The sequence below is a fragment of the Dermacentor albipictus genome, chromosome 8, assembly GCF_038994185.2.
Source record: "Dermacentor albipictus isolate Rhodes 1998 colony chromosome 8, USDA_Dalb.pri_finalv2, whole genome shotgun sequence".
In the NCBI taxonomy this organism is placed as follows: Eukaryota; Metazoa; Arthropoda; class Arachnida; order Ixodida; family Ixodidae; genus Dermacentor; species Dermacentor albipictus.
The window spans coordinates 55,365,062-55,381,148 of record NC_091828.1 but is presented as its reverse complement, the minus strand read 5'-3'; the positions used below and the strand labels follow the sequence as shown (position 1 = coordinate 55,381,148).

General features: G+C 42.1%; 1 protein-coding gene and 1 long non-coding RNA gene across 2 annotated transcripts in view; one reads left to right on the top strand and one right to left on the bottom strand.

Moving 5' to 3' along the window:
• Positions 1-16,087, bottom strand: part of LOC135921730 (sodium-coupled monocarboxylate transporter 1-like) — a 157,432-nt gene that overhangs the window by 17,871 nt on the left and 123,474 nt on the right. The gene's annotated exons all lie outside the window — the stretch shown is intronic.
• LOC135921726 (uncharacterized) lies at positions 9,626-15,584 on the top strand. The gene is made up of 3 exons (XR_010570591.2): positions 9,626-9,699; positions 11,513-11,674; positions 15,479-15,584. It is a non-coding gene; the product is annotated as an uncharacterized lncRNA (long non-coding RNA).

Sequence of the window (16,087 nt, the reverse complement as noted above, 5' to 3'; positions counted from 1 at the left end):
ATCACGCATTTTCCATTTAATCGAGGACACACGAATAATAAAGGGCGCGCGAATAATGAAATTTTAGAACACAAATCGAATAGCGCGTGCTTTTTGTCACCTATTTATTTCCAGTCAATGTTATCGAGTACTTCTTCCGGTGAAATAATATAAAGGACAGCAGTAGTTCGTCCACTCTGCATACGAAAGCACGGATTGAAGTGCGCATTCTTCTGCATAATTTTGTGACTTGGATAAGAGTAGGCAAAACAAAAGGAAACATATGTTTAGGTAATATCGCGGAACAACAAGCACACGAGCGCTTCTTCGATCTTAGTCTTCATCTCTTTGCTGGCAACTACTGCACGTTAACCGCAGGAGTTACCCAGATGAAGCAGATCCTACAGACGCAGCAGCAACGACAGTTTCCTGTCGTTAAGTAAGCACGCCTAGCCTCAGGGAGCGCAAGACGTGGCTTCTTGATTTACGGACAGCAACTTATTTTTCCGCTCTCCCCGTGTGTGCATTTTATAAAAGAAATTTCTAGTGGTGCAGAATAATATCAGCTTTGCTTTCTTTGTGACATAAAATCCTCTGCGGTGACCTGAAATTCGGCTGTTGAAGGCATCAACTCTGCCACTTAAGGCGAAGAAGCGTTTTCGTGCCTAAGTGACCCCCGAGGAACCTTTTACTTGCATTTGTTTAGAAATTCAAAATATTCCATTTCAGGTTCCATTCTCAAAGTTTATCTCAAATATTGGTTCTCGATTTGGTTAGAAGTACTCGCTGTACAAACACATTTACTAATGATAAATAGAATGTGGTACATGATCAACGCCTGGTATGAGAACTGTTTCCTTTATGAATGTCAGCCGAAAACACCCTTTGTAAAGAGAAAGATTGCGAAATTCTGGCGCTTTAGCTATACTTTCCTGCTCATTAAACTTCATATAATTAGTTGTTGCTGCCAGCCAGCGCGAAAAGTTTCTGGTACCTTGCCTATGATTTGGTTTCATGAACAAGGTTGTTTCGCCGGTTATGCAAAACGCAAAGCCTGCGACGTCTGGCGGTTGCAGGCACAGGTCCACTTCTCGTGAGCGTGGCCTCCGAGATCGCAACGGCGCCACATTCTCGAGAATAATTACCACCTCAAAATTTATCCGTGTCCCGCGTTCATAAATGTGCAGATAGACGCCAGGGCAGCTCGTGCACTGCGACAGTGGAAGGCGCTCGTTTTTGGATATCTCTATATACGTATTTTGCCAGAATTCAAGGCCATGAGGTAGCCGCATTACCGATGTAATGTACTTGAATATTGGGTGGTGTGTTCAAAGAGGACTCATGGCTGCCGCGCCCAACGTCCAAAGTCACGAGATGGCGCCACAAGAGATAGGACTGTCACATCACGCACCACTTCCGATGGATGCGCTACGGCACTTTGCCTAAGTCGCGTTTAAGAATCTGCTTTTTAACTGCTAACACGTCAATGCTAACACCTCCCTGCTTCGACGGCCTTGTCCAAATCATTTACTATGGTTTCCCAGCTGGAGCCATCACAAGGTTCAACAAGAGAGCTAATTTCTTCTTCAAGCTCTACATTGTCTGAATGACTGCCTTTGCACGGTTATTAAATCACAATCAGTTCAGAACAATCAGGAACTGCGTTGGTATGGGATCCTGGCTGAGATAGCATCATATTACCTAATTATTCAATTAGGTAATATGAGTAATGCAAACAAACAGTGCAATGATTTTATTTATTTATTATTCAGAAGCTTTAATTATTTGCGTTATATCAAAGATAGGTAAATAAAATTATTTCAGTAACTAAGTAATTATTTATACGCACTCAGCTCTTTAGATTCGCTGACAACCGCTTTGTGTAATTCCAACTGGAATACTTCAGGGAAAATCAAGCTTTTTCCAGGCGAAAGCCTTAAGTGGCTCGCTGCACGATGGCCTTGAAGAAAGAAACACGGCGTCTATAGTACGATACAATTTAAAAGAAACAGCAGCTCGCAACCAAGGCACACGGACTGCGCGACGTAGTGTTACTCCGCTAGCGAATCACACATGCAAACATAGTAGTCGCCATGCGAGGTTTTTCAAAATGGCGTCGTTCTTTATAACTACGGAGCGTCTGCTGTTCTTGAACAGTCTTTTCATTGGCGGAAGCGATGCGGTGCGCAACAGACATGAAGAAAGTGTATAGAGTCTGCGCATTTCACTGTTCAAAATTGCGCGGTACAATTCATACAACTGCTGAGCCATGTTGCTCATAAAACTTTAATGCCAACTGAAGTGAAACTTGACAGTAAATGATTGCAGCGAAGAAAGCATTTCATTTCAGTTAAATAAAGAATTAAGCTTTCACCGTTCCACTTTATCAGACGACTTAAAACGTATAAAATTACGCGCTTACCAATTTATTTTTGTGGTTACCACCTTATATACGCAACAGGGAGAGTTTGAATTACGAACTATTTGCAGCCTCGCTGAGGAACAGGCGCTGGCGGCTATGGGGTCAAGAGCGGGGCTTCAATTCAGACTTGAGTTGTATCCGACTATTGGGGGCAAGCTCCACCTGTGGAAAAGCTGGCGCCACCGTCAGTGCGACGTGGCATGAGGGATCACGTGGACACAGCAACCGCATCGGCTGCTTCGGGAGCGCTGAAGCGAGCTAAAGACGAAAGTTTTAAGTCCTACCAGCGCCACGGTTCTGATTGAGTGGTGAGGCTTTACCGCCTTGGTTGTGAATTTGACAACCTGTGAAACTAGTATAATAGTCAGTGGCTGCCTTTGGAGGCGTGCAGCATGGTAGGCTACTGCTCGGTGCCGCAGTGCCGGACGTACGGAACGGAGCCCGGTGTCAGCCTTATTCACACGTAGCCGCGGGGCAAGGAGCTACGTGAAGCTTGGCTGGCGAAACTTAGAACCGGCAAACAGCGATCGGCAACAACTCGGGTATGCAGCAAGCACACACGCGAGGAAGGTTTTTACTGCGGCGCCGGGACTGCGCGATGTTCGGTGAGTAGCAGAAAACGCCCTCTGACACACTCGCCCGCACCCGCTGCCCGGCAAATGTCAGGACGGTTTGCCTATGAGCTTGTTGATGCTAGATACTGGCAAGTTCACTGGAACAGAAAGGGAGCGGTAAGACGCACGTTAAAGAAAGGCATGGCATATGGTCATGTTTGTGTTATGAATTAATGCACTAGATTACAAAAAAGAAGCAGAGGGAAATCGCACGTTGAGAAGACCGATAAACATACAGTGCGACGTAACTTGAGAAATAATGTTGAAATGTCTAAGAATTTAGAAGACAAAACAAGATTGAGTCGTTGGACGGCACATCACAGTCGCCGTAGGCGTCGAAGTCTCCATAACGAAATTATTTTTGAACAGGTGTGATAGCGTCCACGCAACAATGGTTGCTAGTGTACTGTCACATGCTCATATGCCGCGGCCTAAAGCTCACGTAAAGGCACGAAAACGCGCTCACAGCGAAAGCAAAACATTGTGCGCGGATATGCATGCAGACGCGCAGTCGGTCGCTGCGAACCCGTACGATCGCTGCACTGAGGCTTCATTCTGCTATGCCTCATTTGGTTATATAGACAGCCCACAATAAGAACATATTTCACATAGTTTACTTGCTGCGTTTGCCTACCTTTCACGCAAGAAGCCGGTTTGGAAGACTCCATCACGGCGACCGCGCGTAGTGGCGTTCACTGTAGGTATTCGGTAAAGAGATAGCGTCTGTAAAGGATTATTTGCTTTCACTCTGCCCAAGATTATTATATACACAGTCAAAAACTTCCCTCGTTTTGAGGGTACCTACATAAATGTCCAGGAGGGTTGCCAAGTGGCATTTTTATTGAGCGCCGTAAGCGCGCCGCGTGATCCCTCATACTAAGCAAGGGAGGCGCTTTCGACGTACACTGTAAAAAATTTCCGTAATTTTACGGGGGATTTCTGTCATTATACGGAGAACTGCAGATAAAAATACGGAAAGTATGTCATATTTCAAAAATACGGCAAAATCTGCCGTTAATATACGGAAAGTGCTCTCCGTATTCAGCTTTACGGACATTTTCACTGTAATCATATAACGGCTATACACTGTTTTGGACGAAACAGAGAGAATTCCGTATTTTTGTTATGTGAACATCCGTATATTGTGAGAAAATTTAAGCTGTCTGAATGAGCGCTCGTACTCATAAAGTTTCAGCTAACAATACTTTAGTGAACACGCAAACTCTACGCATTATGAAGTTGCGTACAAAATGTGAGAGCTAGCCTTCTACCAAAAGCTGCAATAACAGATCGTATAAATATACATACGCATCTTCTATTCCGGTCGCAGTTTGCCGCGCATATGGGCTTAGTAACGCTGATCATATGCGCAAATATATGCGTGTTCTCGCAATGTTCTCAAATTAAGCGCTTTGTAGTTAATAACGCAGCATATATGTTTGGGTGAATGAAGAGCCGGGGACATACGTGCATACGTAAACAAGCTTGCGGCACTCAGGTGCTGGTGCACTGGGAATGACATTGGTGCTCTATACGCCAAAAATTGTGCGCACTCTAAATCAGTACCGAAACGCAGGGAGTGGTATAATGACCGTAACTGCGCTTACATTTGGCAATAAATGGTCTCGAAGGGGACTGGCGGCCTATAGATCCAAGTACAACGGTCGGAGGAAATTTTCGAATGCGGCAAGCAATTAACCCAAGTGTCAAAGGGCACTGCTGAACTGCAATGTAGTTGGTTGAACTCATTCCCATGATATTTACAAAATATCTCGTCTCTGACAATAACTACCCATTCATTGAGACAAATCGATTACGCATAATCTTCACTGTTCATGTGTTAATTCTTGCGGTAAGATGTAATCGCAAACATTTGGCGCTTCATCTTGAAACAAGACCGGTAAGCGCGCTCGTTCTTGTACGGTAGAATAAAGAACGCGAACATGCACCGACATGTATGTAAACTACTGGAAGGTGACTGAAGATGAAGGACCTATTACCGTGCTAGTACTGTGTATACTGTCAAAAAGAAGAAAAAAATATTTCGGAAAGAAAGAATGCCCAGTGTCGAGATGTAACGATTCAAGCTTTATTTCTTTTTGACCTAGAATGCAACACCATTAGTTCCACGTGCTTTATGCATGGGTAATGTTATGACACAACTCATTATTTACCCGTTCATTACATGCACCAACCCGCCCAAATTATCGCTGTACTCGAGCTTATGGACGCATCGCAGTGCACTGCTTTGCACTTCATTGTAGCACAGGGGTTTGCTATCGCCAGTAGCGAATGCTTTGGTTGACCTCCCTGCTTTTCTGCCTTTTGAATTCTCTCTCCCTTTGTATAAAACGCACTAACTTGTGGGAGAGAAAGCGTTCTCCTCCTTTAGAATTCATTTAATTGTCAAGCAATTATATTGCAGTTCCAGTAACAAGAGCACAAATGCGAAAACGAAACCGATTCTGTTCGGTTCTCCGCGCTCAGAGTGCGGCACCAGGGGGCAGCGCGCGCTGCGCGTCCGTTAGGAGTGGCAGACGGAGATGCACGTGTGTAGTCAGCCGGCATTTTTCGAGTCGTGTTGTAAATGTTGTTAATTCGCCGTAAATATCTCTTGATTTGTACTCAAGGGTGGAGCAAGACCCCAAGGAAGAGAGATTGACGCATCGGGAGCGAAGAACAGAAACGATGGATGGTTACGCTGCTTGGGTCTCGGCACATTCGAATTGGCAAAGTTCCGAATTTGTTGCTGTGTTGTGTACGCTTGTGCGCTCGTTATTTGCCGTCATCGCGCGGAGATATTTGCGCTGGATGTCATTCACTTCGTGTACAAAACTCTGCTCGCTGCGGCATCGAAGAAGTTGTCCTGTGTTTGGGTGCACGTATGCGCTTGGACACGGATAGCCTGCTTGCTCTCAACGGGTGTTCAACAGTCTACGCGCGCTCGTAACTTGCTCATGAGGTAAGCCCATTTTAATCTTATTTGGTTTGCATAACGTAGGTGTTAAAATGATGTGTGGTAAGCCGGTGTCGCGAACAGAAATATTGTTTCAAAAGACCACTATGCAACGTCTTAGGGCAAAAATCACGCATGAATGGGGAAAGGGATCAACCTATCTTTTCAGATCGATTCCAGTCGTAGCGCGATAGGCTCGATCGCAATTTCCGTGAGGTACTTCTAACCTTTTGTTCACTCGCGTTAAAAGCGTAGAATAAAACTGCGTTCAGTTGAGCTCTTGTATTGACGCTTGTATTGGCTTGAGAGCATACTGTATCCGATACAAGAACTTCTGTTAAAATACGGAAATACACGTTCGAGGCAATAGCAGTCGCTCACTACCTGTGATCGTTACTTTCTTGCTTGGGTGCACGTTTTAATTGTGACCAGAAAAAAACGTCTTGCTGCACCGTTTGCGGTGCAGCAAGACGTGTTCCTTCGAATGATGTCTGGGCAGTCAAAGCATTCGTGCCACTAAGCAAGCAGTAAACGGGGTATCAGTGCGAAAAAATTTGGACATACAAGAGAAGCGAATGGTATCATCATAGGCTCTTTTATTTGACGAATAATTCAGTTGTATTACTAAATCGGAGAGTGGATATGCATGAAAGTCAGATTGTATTGATACTCAGCAAAAACAAGGTAACTTATCATTACTAATCAATCCTTTTCTTTTACTGAAAGGCAAGTTGCTGTTGTGCTGGAGCTAAGAAGAGGTCTGCTGCCTGCAATGGGTCCATCTCTCTCAAGTTATTGCAGTATTATAGCTCTCAAGGTGAGTGGATTTTTTTTTCTCATAGCTATTTGCCACCTTAATCATGACCGTTTACTTAGCTGTGTAGGTGATCACTGTTAGTGACATTGGAGTGCTGGTGGACCAGCACTCCTTTATGATTGCAACGCATATGACAGAGTGCAGCTGTGGCAGTATGCAAAGGTGTTAATCTATAAGCCAAATTAGGTTCTTTGAGGTAATATGTTAATATATTGATGACATTGGATTGTGGTCTAGCAGGCAAAAATGCTAAACAAAAAGAAATTTTAATTTACACTTGGTAAGATGTGCAAGCAATTCAGGCTGTTATACATGAAATGGGACATTTGTAGATGTCTTCTACAGTGCTGCAGTCCTGAATTGCTTCAGAGTTGAGTGATACCACTATAATTTCTCTGTAGAGCATGCAGCACAGTTTAGCATTGGGGGAGGCTGGCATCAACAGGCGTCTACTTACTGTGAAGTTCAAATGAGGTGTTACTGTTAGGGTGACTATATATAATTTATGGTTTAATTCTAGTTTTGTGTCAGGCAGACATAGTTTACCCACTTGGTTAAACAATAGAGATGTAATATCTATGTATACAAGTATTACCCATTCATTTATGCCATTTAGAGAATGGCAGAAATGCGTGGGTAATACTTGTGTACATAGACAATACATCACTATTGTTTAACCAAGCGGTGCCCCTGCATGCTAAATTTTACAGGGCTATTATTAAGTAATGTCAGCTTTTGTTGTAACATTAAGGCACCTTTTATATTATTACAGATTACCACCATTGTGCACCATCATAGTGTCATATTTACACTAAATGTATTTGACTTTGCTATAAAACCTTGCACAGCGGTGCATCATGAAATTTTTTTTTATAGTTTCTGGCCTCAGAATGCACTTCACGTTATATTCTTGTTTGCAACAAGACTATAATGCAGGTTTCTCTCCTTATGTTTTGTGGCACTTCAAACTGCGGCGAGCTAAACCACTGGGCAGCAATACTGGATACGCTACTGCGTGTGGAGCTGTCTTCAAACACACACAAGGAATACATCATTGCTTTTTTAGCACAAAACAACGGACACAAGAAAGACGACAGAACAAGGCGCTACTCTCAACTGACATCACTTTATTGCGTCCCTCCTTTGTAGACAGCAGAATCTAGAAGAACATTTGCTGTGAACACCATGTGCAGGAACCACCAACATCTGATCAAAAAAGCACACTCATGCGACAGAATAAAAAAAAACCATATTGAGCACTTTACAAGGTTAAAGAAAGCACATAATGCACTGTGACCCCAATGACTGTATGAAGAAACTTCCGATAACTCTCTGGCGGTGGTATCACGGCTCTTTTTTCAAAATCGTAGCATCACGAAACATTGCGAACCTAAGCGATCCATACCAACAGGCACAGGTTCCCATTTGGCTCAACATTGTAAAATATGGAAGTGCAAAGCCATGTTTCGTGATATTACGATTTTGAAAAAGTGCTGTGATACCACTGCCTGAGAGTTATCGGAAGCTTTCTTCATACAGTCATTGGGGTCACAGTGCATTAGTGTGCCTTCTTTAACCTTGTGCAGTGCTCAATATGGTTTTTTGGATCCCGTCGCATGAGTACGCTCTTGTGATTGGTTGTTGGTGGTCTCTGCACATGGTGCTCACTGCGGATGTTCTTCTAGATTCTACTATTTATAAAGGAGCGACGCAATAAAGTGATGTCAGTTAAGTGTAGCGCCTTGTGCTGGTCGTCTTTCTTGTGTCCATTGTTTTGCGCTTAACAAAGTATTTATGGATTCACACCAACTAGCCCGCCAACACATTGTGTTGCGGGCACTTCTGAAGTACTGTCTGTCCAATAACCTTGGTGGCATGGAAGCGCCGTCCACTTCTATGCGTTGCTTTCTGTTTCATTGTGGCATCACATCGCATTATAATCATAATGTGTATGTACTTTTTCCAAGAGACCCATATTCCTATCCTTGTGTTATATTTGCTGTCGCATTATTTATGTGCAAATGACCAGTGCTCCAAGCTCCATTTTATCGCAAAGTAAACTACTGGTACCTAAACAGTTCTGTATATCAGAAAACCAAAGCTGAACTGCCGAACAGTAGCAAGCGGCAGCCTTAGTGCAGTGTCAAGTAGTCAGATTTTATTGGTCATGCAGAGGTACACAGGATAGCTCTTTATTACTTGCTGAATAATTAAGCTGTGTGAAAACTGAGTATTTATGTAGCTTGCTCCTGCCCTCATCAAATGTAGAAGATTATCACGGCATTTCCTATTCTCTTTTTCCTTAATACAGTGGGATTACTGCATGCGTAAGTAGGAAACGGATCACATAGGCAATCAAAAGCCAACATTGTGTAAACTTGGAACATTGATTGTACAGTTTGATGACCCAGAATCAGTAGAAATACACCATAAATGATTGACAATTAACTTTTACTTGACACAGGGCTAAAGCATACAGTAAGCATACTGTATGCTCATACGGTGTCACATCAATTTAAATTTTAGTGTAGCTTTACAGTGTGCGCTTCTATTGTTGCATTCTGTCAGAGGAATGGTAATGTTTCGCGTGTATAGCAACTAGACTGTCTATATACAGAAGTAAAAATGTGTGAACTGTATTTTTTAATGATTTGATAGAATGTGTAGCACAATAAAGCCATACAATCAACGCACAGTGATGTGACTTTCTCTGCACATGTTGCAGGTTCAAAAAAAGTATGGTGGAAGCTGTTGCCAAGGTTCCGACCAGAAAAGACAGCCAGTATAAAAGGGTCCGCACCACTGATCTCTACTACAGGGAATGAACAGCACATTGAGCGCCCTCGACTGAAGCCGGCCTTGTCCCGGAAGTTGGTGCTTGACAACTTTGCGGCAGCACTTTGTTGCACGGGTGTGTAGCATTTCTTCCCCTAACATGCCTGCCTGATGTGCCATAAACTACCCAAGCAGTGTTTCGAGGTGTCCAGAATTTTTCCATTGTAGTGTCTACAGTGTCGCTAACATAAGTGGCGTGCAATGGAAACACTGGTAAATCAGAAAAAACTTGATGTAAGAGAGCACTATCGTATACGGGTTCAGATTGTCATAAAAGTGCTTACCAGACATGTAGGGACCTCCTAAAATGTGAAAAACCACAAAGAAAAGTTTTTCGGCAGCAATATTATCTGATCGCACGCACTAGTTAGTCCACCATATGCCCTGCTTCCAGGACAAGCGACTGCATGACATCGCATTTCCACTGGCTACACCTGCATCCGGTGCGGTGTGCTGCATCCAGCGAAACATGTTAGAAATCAGTGGTGCACAGTGCTTTCTGTCCCCTTTCTCGACGCCTACTGAACACATGTTAAACTGTTTCCAAAGCAGAAAAAGAGAGGGAAAGGGCTCTGAACACATTGCATTTTAAAGTGGCTGGTACTGGGTAACGCAAGTACTGTGGCATAATAGATTTGCACCAGGCAACCTGGGCGCCCAAAAAGGCTGCTGTTTACTTGCAAATGGCCAATGTATTGCGAGCATGTTGAAGTTCTTTTTTTATTCTCATCGCTTATTTAGCTAACGGAGACAGCTTTCACAACTGAAGAAGCCTTGGAAGTAGAAACACTTCACAAAACCAGCTTCAATATATCGTGTCTGCATCACAATTTCATGGCTGCATGAGTGAACCCTCTGGTTAACATGTAAGAGAGTTCATGATGTTTGCCATGCATTATCCACTTTATTTACAGGTCAACCCTGTCTTGAGATTTAAGCTGATGTTGCGTTTAGAGAAATTATGGCCGAGAGCCAGCTTTTGAGAATACAGATTGAGCTTGACAGATTAAACGCCAGAACAAGTCATTGAGGATTTCAGATCAAGAATCTTCAAAGGCCAGTTCATTTAGTGGTGTTAATATTCTGCTCGAAGTTGTTGATTGTTACGTTCATATGGTGCCCAAGCATTGCGGTAACAACTTCACTTGGAGTACATAGCAAGGGTGTATTCGATGTAAGCTGCTGGCTTTTTTTCTGTGTTTTCAAAAACTGGTTTCTTGTTCAGTTTAAATTTTCAAATTTTGCATTGTTTATTAGGTGTTGTGTCTTGTTTCCTTTTCCTGCAGCTTCTTAGTTAAACATCTGAATAGTGAACACAACTTGACCTTTTGCTTGATTGCCTAGATTACATGCCCTCGATGCAAAACAATTTCACTTCAAAACTGCTTGTACCATACTGAAAGAATAACTTGAAGCAGCCATAGCCACCAATAACACGCAAGAGATGATTATGAAAATTTTAATATTGTTTTTTGATCTACAGGGTGGCTTAACTATCGTGCACCAAGATTTAGAAATATGTAAATGCGATGTAACTAGACAAAATGAAGGCAATGTTTGCCATCGCCTGGAGATACTCTGATTATATTGTGCATTCTACCTAATTACATAATTCTTAATTAGTTATTAAATATCTCAAATAATTAAATGAAATGTGTCAATGAAAAGGTGTAGAGCAATATGAAAGCCTCCTGATACACTTTTTTGTTACTGTTACTCATTGTGTGCTACATAAAAGTGTTTTTCCAAGGAATAAGCCTGCGAATACACATAAAGTGTCTTGAGTGGCCAGTCATGTGTCAGTTTTGTGGTGCAAAGCCACGAATACAACTTAAATGGGTTCTTTTAAGAAAAAGACTTAGCTCAGCAAATTATCTTTCTTTGTGCAGCCTGTGGAGACAAGGTTTCTTAGACATGGCCGTGGCCCTCAAGGAAGATGCCGAGGCCACAGGCAGTTCCTCCAGTGACCGTGAAAAGGTCCCCTGGGGCACAAGTCTGGTTTGGCACCCCCACCTTTCTCCTGCAGCTTTTCTGTCTACTTAGCTAACCAGGTGGGTCAATGATGGCAAAGGGAAAAAAGAATCAACAGCATCAAATGCAGAACTTGCTCAAGCTCAATGCATTTTTGGTGTGAAGTTTTTCCCTTATCATTTATCAAAAAACGGGTAATAAGTATATGATATGGTCTTCATACGGACACCTCTTTCCCACAGAGAATTAGCAGTAAAAAAAGCAACTTATGAAGGCTTGAATATTAGCTAGGATGATGTGGCATAGATAGGATAATGATTATGAATGTTGCTAATGAAGGCAGTGGTAGTAGAGTGAATAATCAGAGTTTATATATAGATTGAAAGACATTTCGTTCCAATGCCAGAATTTTAAATCATCCCAAATAATTCTTGCATTTTATAGTCTTCATTTTATAGTTCTTGATGCTTGCTTCTTGCTGACATCATTGTTATGCTGCATAATTCACCTGTTATAAATTCCCTATTTCCCCCATTCAAGCAACTTTACAGTCATCATATGAAACCTCGTAGATTAGTTCCAGAAACTTGCTGATGAGATTAGGGGGCGGCGTGTACCCCAGGCTGAGATATGCATTCAAGAGCCTCATATCTTGCAAATGTTAGAAATACTCCTGCTAAGCAAGTTCTTGGTGTCATACAAGGTTATTTGCGAATACGAATTTGCCTAAATTTAGAAAACAGTCAATATAAAACATGTCAAGCGATATCGCTGACGATACACACTCATTCCAACTGAAATAAATACAAATAAATATAGCACCAAATGCAGAATCATTGGCATGATGCCATTCTTTCAGTGTAATAAAATCTGTCCTGCATTGTAAATCTGGAATCCTTTATAATCCAGACTACTAAATACTTATGAGGGTTGTAGCGTAAAATATGCATGTATTTATTCCTCGTTTCTTTACTATAGGACCCGATAATGCTTAAACAGCAGTGAAAGAACTGAGATCACAGTACCTAATACTTTATATTGCTCCAGAAATCCGTTTCTCTGCCGATCGCAGCATTCGACACTAACAAGAAGGCACATAACACTTAGGGTGGTGCTATTCACTTTGATTGTTTGGGAACGAACCCCATAATGTACATGTTATGGCCCTACGTGTCATTACGTTTGAACAACAAAAAGGTAGGGGGTTTGCATTTTGCAAAACTGCATGGAGGTTTTCACTGTGTGCAATTAAAATTAGGAACCTTCCCAGCTCATACTAAATGCATTCTCCAAAGCTTTAGGTTATACAGGTTCACTACTTTACACAGAACACACTCTTTTCCCTCGTCACGGCTCACACTCTTAGGCAGAGTTACACCCTTTGGAGTGCCCCTTCTTCCACACAACGATAATTGTCATCTGCCTTTATGCATTTTCTTTCTTTAACGCTGCGAGCCCTGTGCTTTCCAGTAACGAACGGCATGCGCATTATCAGCATGATAGCATTCCTGACAACAAAGTAGCGGGCGTGGCGTCTTCAAGAAAGGAAACGCATCAAGGCAAATAACGATTATTGTTGTGTGGCAGAAGGGGCACTCCAAAGGGTGTAACTTTGCCTAAGAGTGCAGGTGGTGATTCAGATTCTTCAAAGGTGTTTCATTGTATGGGATGGCACATCGCGCTTCACTTATTTGCAGAATATTGCATTCCAATTGTGTCATATGAGATAAATCCATTAGAGAGCTTTAGCTTGCCCTAAATTTATTACAGCTGTGTACTGGTAAACTGGCCGCAGCTTGCAGTGCTTGTGGAAAAACAATTGTAACTGCCATATTATATGTAACTGCTAGTGCACAGGCATCGGCAGCAGCAATGGTTAGGGTACACTTGTTTCTTCTATTCTAGGGTATGCATCCTCCACCAGAAAGTAGTTTTTTTCGTCTTCCTCTTCTACCATATTGGAATGTGAAATGGGGTGTAATTTGTAGGATATACTCTTGCATAAACTTCATGAGCATTTATTCTTGTCTGTGCCACAGATCATTGTTGCTACCACTGTAAAAGCAGGGTGCCTGTTTACAGCACCCATAGGGAACAATCTGTGAATCTTTAACGAACAGTAAGGATAATGAATAATCGAATAATTTTTAGTAATTTTCAACGAACTTAGCACTCTTTGCTTTCCACTACGGTGTTTTTCAAACTCTAATTTTGGCACAAGGTTTGAATGCAGGATGTCATTTTGTGTGAAAGAGTACACTTGTGCGCATAACACCTCATCGTCGAACATTCTGCTGCACAGAATGTCATTAGATTTCGCATGCATTGGTCACTATCTCACAAACCGGTTTCTCCTTTGTTAGTTGGAATGTAGCATTTATGTAAAGCACATTTGATGTTCTAACAAAAGCATTGTGCCCTCTTATCCCCTAATTCTCCTCACTTGATGCCTAGTGTTGTAATAGCATGGTTGACACCATGAGAGTCAATGTGGTGAATAATTGTGTCTGGTGGAGTAGGGGGTGTACGTTAACTGAAGCAACTTTTCCAGACGACTTGAATCAGTATTGTGGAATGCTGGTTTTTTTTTTCAATCACTGTTACCAAGTTTCACTTTGGTTGTGGCAACAAGTATAATGTAGTTCGCTAGCACTCCTGCCAACACATATAATGTGCAGGCATCTGTGTTGAAAAAAAGACCAGCTAATGGTTTGCCAGGAGCTAAGGTCCATTTAGACCATTAAATTTTGAACTTACACCGGTGGAAATAACTGGTGAATGAAAGCACACCCAGGAGAACTGAAGCAAGACTGCGAGTCGGCCTAGTTGGAACAAATTCATCTTGAAACTTATTGTGCGCAACAAACAAGGACGAAGAATAGAAGAAACACAAGGACGAGCGCTTAACATTGTGTTTCTTCTATTCTTCGTCCCTGTTTGTTGCGCACAATAAGTTTCAAGATGAGCAGGAGAACTGACCATAATATTTTCTTTCATTATAACACCGCTGAAGCTTTGAACTGCATTTGAACTGGCTTGTTTAAAAAATGACCCATTTCCTTGTTCAAGTAAGACAAAGGTTCCACAGGAAGACAGAAACTTGAAGCCGTCAACAGCAGCATGAATATAAACAGCACTCGACGTTTTGCAATCTTGCACCTGGTTATATTATCCATCCCATTTTTTCCCACAGGCTGTTCTTTACTGTTTTATGGTCATATCCAGTTTAATTTTGATGTCCCTATTTTTTAATATTTGGTTAATATATATTTTCTTCATCGGCTTTCAACAAAATATATTCATAATGTGCCTTCATTTACCATTTGCAGTGATCTTAACCAGATGCATCTTGATACAAAATTTATTTTCCTTAATTCTTCGTTTTCCTTTTCCAAAAGTGCAAACTGTTTATCTTGATACCTATTTTGTCTTCTGGGAAGATTGGTTCTACTGGATTAATGACTGCATACATGTGTACATCGTTTTCTGTTTTGGTCACCCCTACTCTTGGCAAGTACTGACAGCATTGCTCATACCCGCTCCATCACAATCACCACTGCTAAGCACACCCTTCCTTCCTTTATTTTAACACTTTGGCTTCTCTTGACCTATTATATGCACCAGTTACTTCTCCCCCAATGAGGCTAGGGGCCAGTGAGATATGCACAATCCCACAACACACCCAAGGAAAACATTTGCTACCCTAATGACAAGCACCTATGTCGAAATGTTGGCTACAGCAACATCCCTTGTGCCAACAATGTTGATCTACTTACATGTTTTTCTAACACAGAAGTTACTGCTTTGTCGTGTTCTGTGATTAAACTTTTTTGCCGCTTTCTTTAGGATGGATATTCACGAATACTATTTGTTTTTCCTAACAGCAGCAAGTTTATCCTTGCAAGTGTTTGGAGTCAAGAACAACTTTCACCAGGAAGAAGTGCAAGACGAGTGATTGAAGAAAATAAAGTTGCTTCTGTGATCTAAGAACTTGAGGGCTGAAATGTTGCACCTTTTTGTATATATGCTATGCAGTGCATTCATATCACAAAGTGCAAAGTGTTTTATCTCTGCAGCCATGTCAGTGTGTTAGCAAGACAATTTTCTCAATGGTGGCCTGCTCCTTTGACTATGAGCTGCCTTCATGACATTTGCATTAAAGGAGATGTACTATCGTGGACAAAAGTACCCTGGAAGTGCGAGCGTTGACCAAATTGCATTTCTGCTCAAGACCGCTGAAAACAGTGGGTCACGTATGCACATTCCGAACGCAGATGGTGGCACGGCTGATCCCAGCAAATAGCACACCAATGAAATTCGGTCGACTCTCGCACGTCCTGGGCAATTTTGTGCCCGATGGCACATTCTTCGAATGGATATGCTCTGCAAGATGAAATACGGGAAGCACCTGTACTTTAACGGATATAGTACAGATTTAGTATACAGAGTCTTTCGTTTTCTGAATACGGCAAGCACCTGTTTTTTAACGGTTA